This window comes from Marmota marmota, unplaced genomic scaffold, assembly GCF_001458135.2.
Source record: "Marmota marmota marmota unplaced genomic scaffold, marMar, whole genome shotgun sequence".
NCBI classification, from domain to species: Eukaryota; Metazoa; Chordata; class Mammalia; order Rodentia; family Sciuridae; genus Marmota; species Marmota marmota.
In genome coordinates, this window is record NW_026000185.1 from 25,086,284 (window position 1) to 25,101,007 (window position 14,724).

A 14,724-nucleotide genomic window follows, 5' to 3' on the forward strand; every position below is an offset into this window, starting at 1 on the left:
ACGCGGTCTTGCCCCAGATCCTCTTCCTGTGGTTTGGATGCTCTGCTGAATTCCTCAGACCCTAAGAATGGGGATAACAAGTGGGGTTACATGGAATTTTCTCTGACTCCCCATCACCCCTTGCGGGGAAAATGCTCAGAGATGGGGTGATTTACTGAATCATAAAGCATAAAAATGGCATTTGAGAACTGTGGCATGGGGTTGGATTGCATGAGATCCTCTGGGAATCCGAGTGGAGCGACTCTCGCTGAGCAGACTCCTCTAGGAGCACTCTGGCGCACGAGTCAGGTTATGTAAGAGAAGCATAATAAGGTGGATGTTTCCTTTCACCTGACTGCAATCCTGAAGACTATTCAATGTTCAACACCCACACAGACACGCACTCAGAGGCGTACACGCCAACACTGCTATTTCCTGAAAAGATTCAGTGACAATCTATTTTAGGTACTGCTAAGCAATTTAAATAGAAGACTACCAAGTTGTGTTTTTAAGTAAACTTTTATTGAAGTGTGACAAGCAGGGAGGGCACAGGTCATGAATCTACAGCTCAAGGGCTATTCCCAGATTCACCATGCCAGATCAAGGAACAGAACAGACTGGCTCCCCAAAGCCCCACCTGTGCCCATTTCAGTCACCATGGATTCTCCCCAAAGGTAACCACGATTCTGAGTTCCAAAACTGTAAGTTAATTCTGTCTGATTTTGAACCTTAAGCAAAGGGAATCGTACTGTGCATATTCTTTTGTATTTAACTGCTTTGCTCAACGGTAAGTTCGTGAGGGCATCCCAGCCATTGTGTGTGGCGTGATTCACTCATTTCCATTCCTGTGTGGTGTGAACACTGACAGTTTGCTCATTCTACCTTGGATGGGCATGTGGGCTGTATTGGCTTTTGAACTTTAATGGTGCTGCAGTCAAACCTTCTTGCACGCGTGTGTGTGTGTGTGTGTGTGTATTGCCCACAGTCTTGGGTGTGAACCTGGTGTTGAGTGCTGGGGCAGCGCATCTGCACACGTCTCTGTCACTGATACACTGTGATCGTCTTAGCTCTTCCTCACCCACACTGATGTTTTCTGTCAGGGGCATGGAGTGAAAACTCTGCTTTGTCTTCCCAGGTGAGCACCCTCCCTTTTTCAGTTGTAGTTGGACACAATACCTTTATTCTATTCTTATGTGGTGCCGAGGATGGAACCCAGGGCCTCACACATGCGAGGCAAGTGCTCCGCCACTAAGCCCCAGCCCAGCCCCAGGTGCCCCTTTGAATGCACAGAGGCTTCTGATTCCTCTTCTTTCCTGATCCGTCTCTTTACCAGCTCCTGGTCCTTTGCCAGCTGCACACACCTTCCTTCTTCTTCCTTTATTCTACTTGTGCTGGGCCACCTAGACCACTCATTTGTTCATTAGGCCAATGCTGAGTCCCTGCCATGTGCTGGGGATTGTGCTGGGTGATGAGCAGGGTGGACAGGCCCCTGTTCCTTAGTCCGACAGACAGAAAGAAAGCATGTGTTCAATAGGCAGATCTTGTAAATAATTGTATGTAGAAATCGTTGTGAAGGGAAAGAAATGATTGCCCTAAGAGTAACTTGGAGACTTAATTTGCATTGGAAAGTTCAGGACCCATTCCCCCCACCCAACTTTTATTATTTCCTTATTTATTGCCAGGAAAAACCCTTTAAGGAATCCTTGGTGGAAGGATGAGTAGAAAGCAGAGAGATGGGAGTTGAAGAGATGGAGATAAGCAGTTTGTGAAGGCTCAGAGGGAGAAATATGCTTGGAACATGGAGTCTAGGGAAAGGACAGGGCTGCAGTCAGGGGTGCAGAGGAGCCATGTCCAGGGAGGCCGCTGCTCTAGGACACTGCTCTTAGCACAGGGCAGCAAGCATTTTGCATTTTATTGCAAGTTCAGTGGGAAACCAGTGAAAAGATGGAGTAGGATGCTCCCCTGATCTGATAGGCTTTGTCAGATCTGGCTGACTGTGGGGAGAGGACTGAAAAGAAGCAAGGAGACCAGCTAGAAGCTCATTGCAGTAATCCAGAGAAGAGGGAACAACGGCTAGGAATTGGCCGTAGGGTGGGAAGAGGGAAGTAGATACAGTGAGAGAAAATGAAGGAACAGGCAGGATCCAGTCCTCCCGGGGAGCTGGGAGTTAGGGCTGAGGGAGAGGCTGTGAGTAGGAGTGCTTCCCAGATTCATGACTCGGCAATTGAATGGGGAGAGGAGTCTTTTTCCTGATTAGGGAATATTGGAGACAGGACGGATTTGGATATGGGAGGGTCATAAATTTTAAGCATATAATGTCATCTTGGCTCTGTGACATACAGGTAGATGTGTTGGATGGACAGTCTTGTGCTCAGGTAGTGGTTATCCCAAGTATTTTCATTCTTAGCAATTTGGTTTGCCCATGTATTGCTCAGTTTTGTGTTTTTTTAATGAAATACCTGAGGCAGGTTAACTTTATCAAGAAAAAAGTTTATTCAGCTTACAGTTCTGGAGGTTACAGGGCATGATTTTGTCCTCAGCTCAGCTCTGGTAAGCACCTCATGGTAGATCACAGATGTATTGCAAGTAAGAGAGATCACATTGCCAAGCAAAGCCAAGGGACTGGGGGTCCCACAGTCCCTTTTATGGGTGTGCCTCCAATTGACACAAGGACTTCCCCCTAGGTTCTCCCTCTTAAAAGTCTGCCACCATGAACCACACATGAACCCTGGGGGACAACCACATCCTGACCACAACACCCTGGGACTCCCCACTCATTAGAGGTGAGGAACCCCCTTGCTTCAGGGGAGGACAGACGATGCTGAGAGCAAAGGTGTTGGAATAACCTTGCTAGCATACTAGATTAACTTGAAGAACATCATCAAATAAACATGCCTTTCTCATTTGAAAGGGACAAGTTTTATGGTGAACTGGAAGGATTTGTGATTGTTGAGGAGGCAATTGAGTCCAGAATTTTTATATTCAGCTCCAGAGGAGAGAGGATCGAAGGCATGAGGTTAAGGTCAACTTCTACCATGTGGGGAAAAACGGGCTCTTTCAGATTGAGGGGAAAGAGCCTCAGTGAAAGGGAAGAGAGAGAAAGTTTAGGAGAGTCTCAGGGTCAGGTGGAGCTCACAAGAGCTGTTGCCTCCTCAGAGAGGACTTCCCTGATTAGCTGATCTCGGGTCTCTACCTGTTGTCATTCTCTAGGCCCTCACCTGCCCCATCTTTCCTTTCTTCTTTCTTTTTCATTTGTCACTCTCTGAAATTGTGTTACTTATTTTGGCTAAAACAATTAGTTATATGAAATAATCCAGTTCTTTAAGGATCCTGAGCTACCCACCACTGAGGGCAACACTGTCTGATGGGATACACTGGGAACTACACACGTGATTTAAAATTTCTAGGGTCTCTCTGTTGTGTCCTAAGTTTCCTGGATAGTACATGCAAATGGGATTTGGCAGATGTGTGCAGAGAAAAACTCATCCCCGGAGGAGTGGGTTTGGCTGTGGCTCAGACATCAAGATCCCTTCATGGGGTGAAAGTTTTCTACTCCACAAAGATTGCACAAGACAAGGCTGATGTGTTTTAGCTTTGGCCCACCAAGTACAGCAATCTGTGATCTTGGGCAGATCGCCTGTTCCAGGGTGGCAAATAGGCTTGATGTTTCATGTCCTCTGTACTCATGGCTTCCTGAGCCTGCAGAAGGAAGGATTCTGAGGCTTCCTCTGAACTTCTGGAAAGAGAATGTCTTGATCAATTAGTGATGCCTGCCCTGGGCACCACCAGGAGCGTTGGGCAGGATGCTCCATTTCCCTTGAAGACTCAGTGTTTTCCTCATTCAAAAGAGGATAAAAATACAAGTTGTCTCGGACTAACAGGGACGCTATGAAGCTCGAATCTCAAATGGAGTAGGCTGAGAAATGATGATCTCAAAGCCCAACTCCATGGTGAGGTACTGTTAGAGATTCACCTTCCCAGCTGGGTTGAAGGTAATATAATGAATGGGTGCATGTGTGTGCACGAGTGCATGTGTGCATATGTGTATACATGTGCATGTGCACCTGCTTGCATGTACTTTCCCCCAGGGGAGAAAATGAAGCACAGATCAAGATCTGCCAAGAAGCCAGGTTTAAAAAAATACTCAGTTATTCTGAGTTCAGGATGTGGAGAAGCTGTCTTGATGAAGATTAAATCTATTGATGATTTTTTAAAAACATTCAAGTTAACCTTTTCCCCCTGTAGAGTCAATTTATTACCTGTGTACATGCACACATTTAATCTATATATATTTTTTCCAAACAATGCCTCTTTATACATCATTTCACTTTTTTAAAAAAACTCAGTTTCTGCTTCTTTTGAGGGTCTGGGGAGAGAGAATGCCATTCTTCCTCTTTATAGCCTACTTATGTTCTGACCAAATGAACTCCCTTTCTCTGCCTGGTGTCTCCTTTCGCATCTCCCCTCTCTCCAAAGGCCCAGGCCACCTCTGAGAATCTGCTATTATTGATTCAGGAAAAGGCTTTGATTCTGCAAACCACAAGCTGTTACTCATGAAACTATGACAACTTGGTATTAGCTGCAAATCAATGAACTTTTTAAATGCAGTCGAAGCAACAAAACTCGCTTACTGCTAAACCTTGATAAGCCCACCCCAGAACAGCTGAACCTTTATCTTAACAGCATATGATCTTTTCTGCTTTGATAGCCCCTTTGCTGCATTGATAAGGATCACACATCTTACAGGAGCTGGTTCCCTCTCTGGGAGCATTTCTAAAGTGGATGGAGGAGAGGAAAGGAACTCTGTCTAGGGTCGGGCAGCGATAGGTCAAGCGTTCACAAATAGACCCGTGCTCAGCCTCCCTCTTTGTCAAACCAGCTGCTCTTTAGAGACAAACAGAAAATGAGAACATGGCCAGGAAGAGTCTGAGCTGTGATGAAGTGTTCTTGGCATGATTCACTGGCGAGGTCATTAAGATGGTCATTCTTCAGAGCCATTCTACAGAACCAGCCCTCTGCCCCTTGCTCCACAGGAGGGAGTGGTCCCTGTCTCTCATTATTTCTCTCAGTCCTCTGTCAAAAAAGTGTATATAACTGGGTCACTTAGGCATCTGGTGTCTGCCCTTATCATCAGGACACTTTATGTACATGGGTCATTTTCAGCTGAAGTTGGGCTGCAGATGAATTTGGTGAAATTTAGGAAAGTAAGAAGGCCAGCTCTCCTGGGGACATCTTTGAAGGGACATGTGTGGACCAATTCAATCTCCTGCCACTTATGCACCCTTAGCCAGCAGCTGGGACAGCCTGACAGTCCCTAGGAACTTCTTGCTAAATTGACCCTCCGCTTGCAGTTTCTCCCTAGTCAGGCCTTATGGGAGGGACCAGAACTTTCAGTACTTCTCCGTCCTGCTCTTCGTCTGCCTTGTCCTCCTTCTCCCTGCCCTCCTGGTCTTGGACTTCACCTGTGCCCCATTTCACATCCTTTATTCTCACCTTTCACTTGGGCCGTTGCTGTGGCAACCAGCTCCATGCAGGTGAAACCAGATAGCCTCTGGCTCTCTGTCCTGCCTAGCGTTCGCTTTCCGTCCAGGCTTCTCTGGGTCACACCTTTGGACTGCCTACAAAGCCTCCTGAAAGTGAGACAGTTAACATCCCAGGATGCAGATCTGTCCAGTGTGGAAGGGGAGAAGGTGCTGGAGACCCTCATTATTCATGAAAAAGCTCTTCGTCCATCGTTCCAGTGGAGGGTTCTCGGGTGCATTTCATGTGCTTCTCAGAAGTCAGGGTCGAGCCCCAGTTTCCCACAGAGGTGAGAACCCAAGGATTCACCCTCACATTGGTTTTGACCCTCTCGCCTCCCAGAGCTGTCCCTTAGATTGCCTCCCAAATTGGGGCTGTCTCCAGTCCCTCTTTCCAGGAGAAATCAGCACAAGATTGTCTAAAATCAGAGCTTACGGCTGGATTCTGGAAGTGGGATCAACTCCTGGTCAGAGGGCAACAGGGAGTCCACTGTGGGGGCAATTGGCTTTGGCTTATGCAGTACCTGTGAACTTGAATAAAACAGGCAAGGATGAGAATAAGGAACATAGGGTTGGTTGGTTTTTATTGACTACCTTAGGAGCTGTGGGGAATTTGTTCCATGTCACCTTAGCTGAGCTGGAACTAAACTTCTCAGAAGTCCCTTTCCTGCACAGTCTGGGCCACATGATTTCCCCGAGCTTTGGAAGGCAGCCATGTGTATTTAACACTCAGAAGGGGAGCAGGGGACCAGGGGCTCTTGCAGCCCACCTGCTCTTGTGGCTGATCTGCCAACCCACCTGTGGGTGTGAAGCTGCCTCTGTTCCCCAGCTTCTCCTCCTTCGACCAGACTTTTCCCTTCAGTTTCTGTGACTCCTGGGCCACACTTCTTGCCTGCTGAATTCATTCTTAGCACCAGATGCAGAAGCAACAGCTATACATAGACTGTGTAACCAGCTCCAAAATTATGTAATAAATCCTGTATTCCAGATCATTTCTAGTGGTTCTATTTTTTGATGAAGCACTGGCTGGTGTAATTGCAGGAGCTGGTTGCCAAGTTTGGACATGAAATGTCCCCCAGAGGCCCATGCTGAAGTCTCATCTTCTAGCCTGTGGTGCTGTTGGGAGGAGGTGGAGCCGAAATCAGGTTACTCAGGTGAACTTGAATAAAACTGGCAAGGATGAGAATAAGGAATCTAGGGTTGGTTGGTTGTTACTCAGGTGTGTCCCAGTTACTCAGGAAGCTGAGGCCGGAGGATCACTTATGCTTGTGAGTTCCAACCAGCTTGTTCAACAGATAGATCCTGTCTCAAAAAAAAAAAAAAATGAATAGCTGGAGACTGGTTGGATGCAGGTAGATCAATGAGGTCGTGCTCTTGAAGGAGATTGTAGGGCTCCAGACCTTACTCTCTGCTTCCTGGTGACCAGAAGGTGAGTCACTTTTCTCCACCATGTACTACAGGCCCACAAGCAGTGGAGCCAACTGAACGTGCACTGAAACCTTTCAAACCATGAGCCAAATATATCCTTTCCATCTTGTAAGTTATTATTATTATCTCTGGTATTTTGTCACAGTGAGGGAGAGCAAGCTGACACACAGCTGGTGGAACTAGGCGACACCCAGGGAAGCCATGAGGAAGTGGATCCTGAGCACACTGAAGATGGGACATCGGCATATCTTTGAAAAGCTGAGAGAAGCTCTGGGTGGTTCCCTCACATTTACCATTCAGCTCGCTCTCCTCCCTGACCCTTGCAATGTCTACCCTGCTGTCTAACCTGCTTCCTGATTATTTTTATTTCGTGGACTTATTTTTAATTTTTGAACTTTTATTTGATTAGGTGTTTCCAAAAGAACAAAAATTCTTTTTTCTTTCATAATGTTCTGTCTTGTTTGATGAATTCTATTATCTCAAAAAGTTAAAACATAGTTATTTTAAGGATTTGTTTTTAGGTTGATCTACTCTTCCAATTTCTGGAGGGGGTATATTCTTCATTTGTTGTTTCTGTTTTCTCTTTCACTGAGACAGTTGATTCATGTGATTTGTAAAAGGTAAAGGCACCTAAACACATATGGTCTGTGGTGTGGAATCAGAAAACAGTCTTACTTTCATTTCTGCCACCCCTTTGCATTTTCTCAGTTGGACTAGTTTTTCCATTGCCCTTGGATAAAAAGTTGTGAGGTGCTCATGACATTTTATGCTCTGTAAAAATTCTATAGTCACTTTACATCAGAGGCACAGTCTCTCTCTCTCTCTCTCTCTCTCTCTCACACACACACACACACACACACACACACACACACACACACACCACCCATGTAATAATTAGTGCCTGAGTTTTCTTGCAAGGGCAAAATTCTGCTGCTCTTCTGCAGAAGGTTCTCTTGGAAAGACGGGAGAACAGTTGGGCTCTTTCTTTCTCCAGTTCTTTTTTTACCAACTAAATGACAATGGTTTCTGATCCCTCGTGGACTGGAGGAAAGATAAGGGAGAAGAACATTCCTACCGATTGGCACTGCCCTTAGATGGCCTTGTGCTGGTTGAAAGTGTGTAAAGTTGACTCATTTTCTTCCTTCCTTCCTTCCTTTCTTTCTTTTTTGGCAGGGGGTACCAGGGATTGAACTCAGGGGCCCCCGACCACTGAGCCACATCCCCAGCCTTATTTTGTATTTTATTTAGAGACAGGGCCTCACTGAGTTGCTTATTGTTTTTCCATTGCTGAGGCTGGCTCTGAACTCTGGATCCTCCTGCCTCAGCCTCCTGAGCCACTGGGATTATAGATGTGCGCCACCATGCCTGGCGGTTGACTCATTTTCTTTGGGCATTCTGATAGTTTTTATTTCTTTCTTTCTTTTTCAAATTTTTCTGTGTTAGGGATTGATCCCACGGCCTTAAGCATGCTAGATGAGTGTTTTACCTGATGGTTAATTTTACATGTTAACTTGAGTGGACTAAGGAACACCTGCTGAGCATGTAAAATGTCATTTCTGGTGTGACTGAGGATGTTTCTGGGAGAGATCAGCGTTTGAACTGGAAGGAAGAGCTTGCTCTACTCTTGCCAGTGAGTGTGGCTCTGTCCAATCCGGTGATGGCCAGAATAGGGCAAAATGATGATGAGGGTATGTTGTTTCCTCTTCTTGATGCAGCAGCCACCTTCTGCCTTGGACAGTGCTGTTCCTGGTTCTCAAGCCTTTGCACCCTGGGATTCACACCAGTGCACCCCCACCCCTCAGGCCTTGGACCTCATTCTGGGAGTTACACATTGGTTTCTCTGGGCTTAGCCCTTTGGGCTTGGACTGATCACACCCCCAGTTTCTGGCTCTCCAGCTTGCAGAGGGACTTCTCACCTGCATGATAGTATGAGCTGATCATCATAATAAACACCCACCTATATATCTCTGGATATCCTGGAAGTTCTGCTTCTTTGAGAACCCTGACTGATGCAGGTGTGGTGTGAGTTCTTCTGAGACTTCCGTTCCCTTTATCTGGGTGACACATGTGACTTTGCTGTCTCATGCTCCTTGCAGAGCTCTTGGATTGGTGGTACCTTCAGGTCTCTCTGCTGAGGCCTGTTCACACCCTTGGTGAACCTCATGTCAATTCTCTTGCACTTGGCCATGTCTCGTTCATGTCTAGTTCATGGAAAACATACATGTGTCCTTTGCCCTGATCCATGGGGAGGGCTGTCTAACCCCCAAAGCTGCCTTTCCTCGGGCTCCTCTGCGCAGCCTACCAGACTTCACCTGTTAGATTTCTCCCACTCAGGTAGGGGTCAGACACTAGTCCATTCTGTCTGCCCTTGGCTTCCTCTCTGTTGCCCTGTTGTGTAGAGTAGTTCTCACACACTATGACCCACCTGAAAGAAAACTTCCACCAAATACCTGAGTCCTTTCCTTGATTTGGGTGGGGCTTTAAAAGTCACCTAGTCGCTTGGGCAGGGGATGTGGCTCAAGCGGTAGCGCGCTCGCCTGGCATGCGGCCCAGGTTCGATCCTCAGCACCACATACAAACAAAGATGTTGTGTCCACCAATAACTAAAAAATAAATATTGAAAAAAATTCTCTCTCTCTCTGTCTCTCTGTCTCTCTGTCTCTCTCTCTTAAAAAAATATTTAAAAAGTCACCTAATCTCAGGGCAGGGTGGGGGCTGCTGGGGGTTGTACCCAGGGCCTCACACATGCATGTGCTCTATCATGGAGCTATACTTCCAGTTGCCTAGCTAACTGGATCTTCTCCTTTGAAGTTTCTGCTTGAAAGGCTGCCTTTTCATTTATTTTGGAATTCTCTATCAACATAAGATGAACATGAGATTTCAATGTATTAAGTCATTTTTTGCTAAGGGTGAAATGAACTCTCCTTGGGCATCCCAGGTGCTCTGAGTTTCAGAAATGTCCTTACCGGGTGAGTCCATGTTTCCTTTTAGATCTCATGGGTTCCAGGCTCGTGCATGTATGAATTCTCTGTATGCGATTCCTGCATCCTGTGGGTGCTTCTGAGCATGGACTCTCCTCCAGCAAATGGTGCCACTTTGGAACTTGACTTCTTTGAGGTGACTCACTGCCCAGAGGCAGACGACCCATCCCTCTAAACAACTGAGCATGTTTTTAGGGATTCTGATTCTTTTATCCAACATCTCCATCAAACTTCACTTGATTCTTTTGAAAAACATTTAGAGAGGATTACAATGATTTCTGGTGCAAACAGCAAAAGATTCATTTTAAACCAGCTTAATCTGAAAACAGAAGGGGGAGGATTTCAGAGTTCCTGTGGAAGGGAAGGTTAAGTCTGGCCCCAGGGCAGGCTTTCTCTGGGCACAATGTAACCCTGTTGTTACTCTCTTTTTTCCTCTCTCAGTTCTGCTCACTGAGAGTTGGCTCTGTTCTCTGGAGGGCTTCCTAGTCTCGGTGCCAGGTTGGCACTCAGCTACCTCCAGGCAGTGATTCTCAACTGGGGGTGATTTTACCCCCACAAGGGGACATTTGGCAGTGTCAAGAGACATTTTTGGTTATCTGTTTTCCAGAGTTCCCTGAAAGGGCCTCGTTTGGACCAGTCTGAACTCAAAGCCATTTCTCCGAAGACTCCAGCTCTCGGTTGTAACCAGAGTCTTTCTCCTTTATTTCTCCCTTTCCCAGCTCTTTATTATGTGGACAGACTTGGATTCTTGGCTTAAATCCTCCTCCTAGTTTTTCAGCCTCTGCCATCAGTGGGTGGAGAAGGGAAGGCGGGGAACATGCATGGTAAATCTTGCGCTTGTCATTTATGAGCGTGTTTATTTTATATGCCTGAGAGCATGTTATACACACATACATAATATTGGGTGTCATGGTTTTTTTCCTCTCAATATTGCGTAATATACATTTTTCTGTGCTTTACAAACTGTTTGCAACAAACATCTAAAAATTCAGCATAAAACTTCAACATATAGAAAAACCATCCTCAAATTAATCATTACCTGATGGTTTTCCTTAAACTTGGTCTCTCCCACAGTAAATTTATACAATGTGAGAATGGATTTTTTATGCAGCCATTTATTGTGCCTTAGAAACAAAATTAAAGTGGGTCAATAGGCTTTTGGTCGGCTGAGTATAAGGACAGGGTTTCAACAGTCATCATCAAATGATTGGAAACAGGTTGCATTTGAGTTACCTGGAGATTTTTTTTTACAAATACAGATTCTAAGACCCAAACACTACTGAAACAGAAGGTGCACAGAGAGGACCCAAACAGAGGTCCCCTAATTGTTCTGATGCATAGTCAGGTTTTGGAACCACTGGTATTATTGACCTACATGGATGGCTAGCTTGATCTTTGCATAAATTCTCATTCATAAATACTAGTTATTATAAAAATGATACCTTGGGCTGGATGTGGTGATGCATGCCTTTAAACCCAGCTGCTCACGAGGCTGAGTTGGGGGATCACCCATTTGAGGCTAGCCTGGGCAACTTAGAGAGACCCTATTTCAAAATGAACAAAAAGGGCCCGGGGGGCTGGGGTTGTAGCTCAGTGGTAGAGGCCCTGGGTTCAATCCTCAGCACCACATAAAATAAATAAATAAAATAAAGATATTGGGTTCAACTACAACTAAAAAATAAATGTTAAAAAAAGGGCTGGGGATGTAGGTCAGTAGTAGAGCACACTTGGCATCAATCCCCAGTACTTCCCCATCCCCCCCCCCCCAAAAAAAAAAGATTCCTTGGAAGCTTGGTGGCTGAATGGTGGTTGTAGTGGCTATTTGTCATCCATCATGGCCACGTCAGAACTGAATCTCATTCTTTGCTTAGGAAGCCCCTCATGGTTTGTGACAAAACCTATTCTGCATAAACCCTAAAAATATTCTGTACTTCTTTCTCTCCTGTGCCTGGAAACCAGGGCTCAGGCATGTGACGTGGGCTCTGCCAACTTTATATCCACATCAGATTCTGACTTTGGTCCCTAAGTTACAACAAGGCAGGGGTGTGGAGCTCTCTCAGCGTCACAGTGGTGATGGCCAAGGTGGTAGAGTTACTGGTGTTACAGTGGCAGGGGGCAGAGTTCAGAGCTGGTTTCCTCCTCAGATCCCGTCCGCGGTGTGGTCTGGGCATGGTGCCCAGCTGCCTGGACACTGAGCACTCAGCCTGATTCTCCATCCCACGGCGATGCTGTTACCCACCATCCTTGAGATGAGAGACAGCCACCTCCTCAGCAAGCAAGCGAATCCTCCTTCCCTGGCTGATCATGCCTGGCCAGCTGTACGTGTGGGCTTTCAAGGGTGCCCACCCTTGAAATATGCTGCATTGTTCTTTGGTGGAGAAACAGACGCATGTTTTAGATCCCAGTTGACAAAGATCACTCTCTCCTCAGTGGAAACGTCGTAAAGCTTTGTTTCTGCCTCCAGCGGGGGTAACCTCAGCTTTGCATGGTGGGAAGCCACATTGGACACGTTAGGGTTTGGATCCTAAAGGATCCCCCGAACCTCATGGGTTTAAAGCTTGGTCCCAACTAATGGAGCTATTGGGAAGCCGGAAACCCTCCAGCAGGTAGGGCCTGTTGAGGAAGCAGGTTCTTGGGGCCTTCCCTCAGGGTATACTGGGACTCCAGCCCCTTCCCCTTCCTCTTTCTCCGCTTCCTGGCCACTGGGAGGTGAACTGCTTCGCTCTGCCATGATGCTCTACCTCATCACAGGCCCGAAGGGATGTGGCCAAGGGACTGTGGACTGAAAGCTCTGAAACTATGAGCCAAAATGAATCCTTCCTCCTTTTAAATTGCTTTTCTCAGGTATTTTGTTATAGTGGTGGGAATCCGACTTACATGGGGGACTATAGCGAAGACAACACTTCCCTCCAAAAGAAGCGAGGAACACACCTGAATGCCTAATTAGTGATCCTATAATTCCACGTCATAGAACCAGGAAGGGAGCATTTTGGCAATGAATCAGAAGGCATCCATGACATGGACTGGCTTCCAGAGGTCTCTTCTTTTTAATTAATTTTTTTAATATATTTTTTTTTAGTTATAGAGGGACACAATACCTTTATTTAGTATTTTTTATGTGGTGCTGGGGATCAAACCCAGTGCCACATGCATGCTAGGCAAGTGCTCTATGACTGAGCCACAAGCCCAGCCCCAGAGGTCTCTTCTGAAGCCTCATTGGAAGCACACAGCCCCCTGGGGGGCTCACCAGCATGGATTAGCTAAAAATCTTCCCCTCTTCTTCCAGCCTATGTTAGCTTGATGGATGGAGCTTTGTAGTACTGTCCATTTGAACGCTGACAGATTTCTACCCAAATCAATCATGTCTTTTTGGCACAGTTGACTTTGAGCTGTTCTTCTTGACAGTGATTAGCCAGCAGTCTGAGCTGGGTCTTAAGGCTCTTGGTGTTCTAAAGCATTACCACCAGTATATTCATCCATCTTCCTATTAAAGGTGGAGGAGGACAGGTGTCCCATGCATCTAAAATAGGAATTAAGTGCTTCCTGTGTATAAGTTCAAATGTAGAAGGACTCAGAAGGTGCTGCTTTATTCTGTTTTGAAATGGAGTTTTGTCGTGCTGAAGATCTTCCCTGGCCGTGTTGGTTCTGGCAAGGGTATTATAATACAGGTTTTGAGCAATGTTAATCACCTGGGACTTTTGCCAAGATCATCAAATTCAGTGCAGAGACAGTCCCTGTCCGCAGAGCCAAGGGCTGGGGATAGACTCATAAACTTGTTATGAAGTCCTAGGTTGTTCATAACTAATGGCTCAAGAAGCATCATATGCAGGGAGAGGGGTGGAGTTGTACTTGTGCATAAATTGAACTTAAAGCCTTCTTGCTCCTCAGATAGGATGCCTGGCTGAAAGGTGGGGTTCTGAGAGCAGGTCCACCAGTGGAGTCCATGGTCTTCAAGAGGTGACAGAAAGCTCTTTTGAAAATGGAAGAAGCTCTACTTTCTGTTTGGTCTGAGACATCCATACTCCGAAGAGTCTTTCTTTTGGTAGAAGTTTCAGTAAGGATTGAGGTAAATAGCTACACTTTGTCTTAAAGATGATGGCAGATCTTATAGAGGAGTTTCCTAATCCCAGCTGTTGAGTATTCTGGGGTCTACGAACCTGGCAGAAATTGTCTTCAGATTCAAGCTCCAAAAGACCAAATCTCTCAGTTGTCTGTGGGTTTTTTTTCTATACTTCCTTACAGAAGTTGTATCATAGGCAGCAATGCCACCAAATCTATGGAGACCAAATCCAAATTCCATTAAAAGTACATTTTTGGCAAATGAAATTGTTTATGAGTCTTTAAACTTGACAAATGTCTATGTAATTTTTGATGTGTGGTCCGATTGTGATGCCAGTTCCCTAATTTAATCGATTTTGTATGTTCTCTCCCTTGGCATTCAAATCAAGAGGCCTGACCACCGTTCTCCTGGTGGCTCAGAGTTGTTGGATGAGTCAGGAATATGTTTAATGTCCCTCTACAAGCATTAAGAATTGGGTTTCTTTGTTTTGTTGTTTGACTCCTTTGGACTCCTGAAAATTATTTATGACAAATTAATATCTGGAACTTATTTTGGCAATATGAACTTTTATTTACAGCAAGATAAGAGGGCAAATAGACTGGGGTTTAGCACTGGAGGCTTGGTTGGGGCAGGAGAATTCGTGGTCCAAGTGACCTGTCTGCATTGCCCCCTGGTACTCACAATCCTTGGCTGTTTGAGTGCTGTTCCCACACCCCACGGCCTTGTGCTGCTGAGATGATTGTGTGTTGAACTCAGC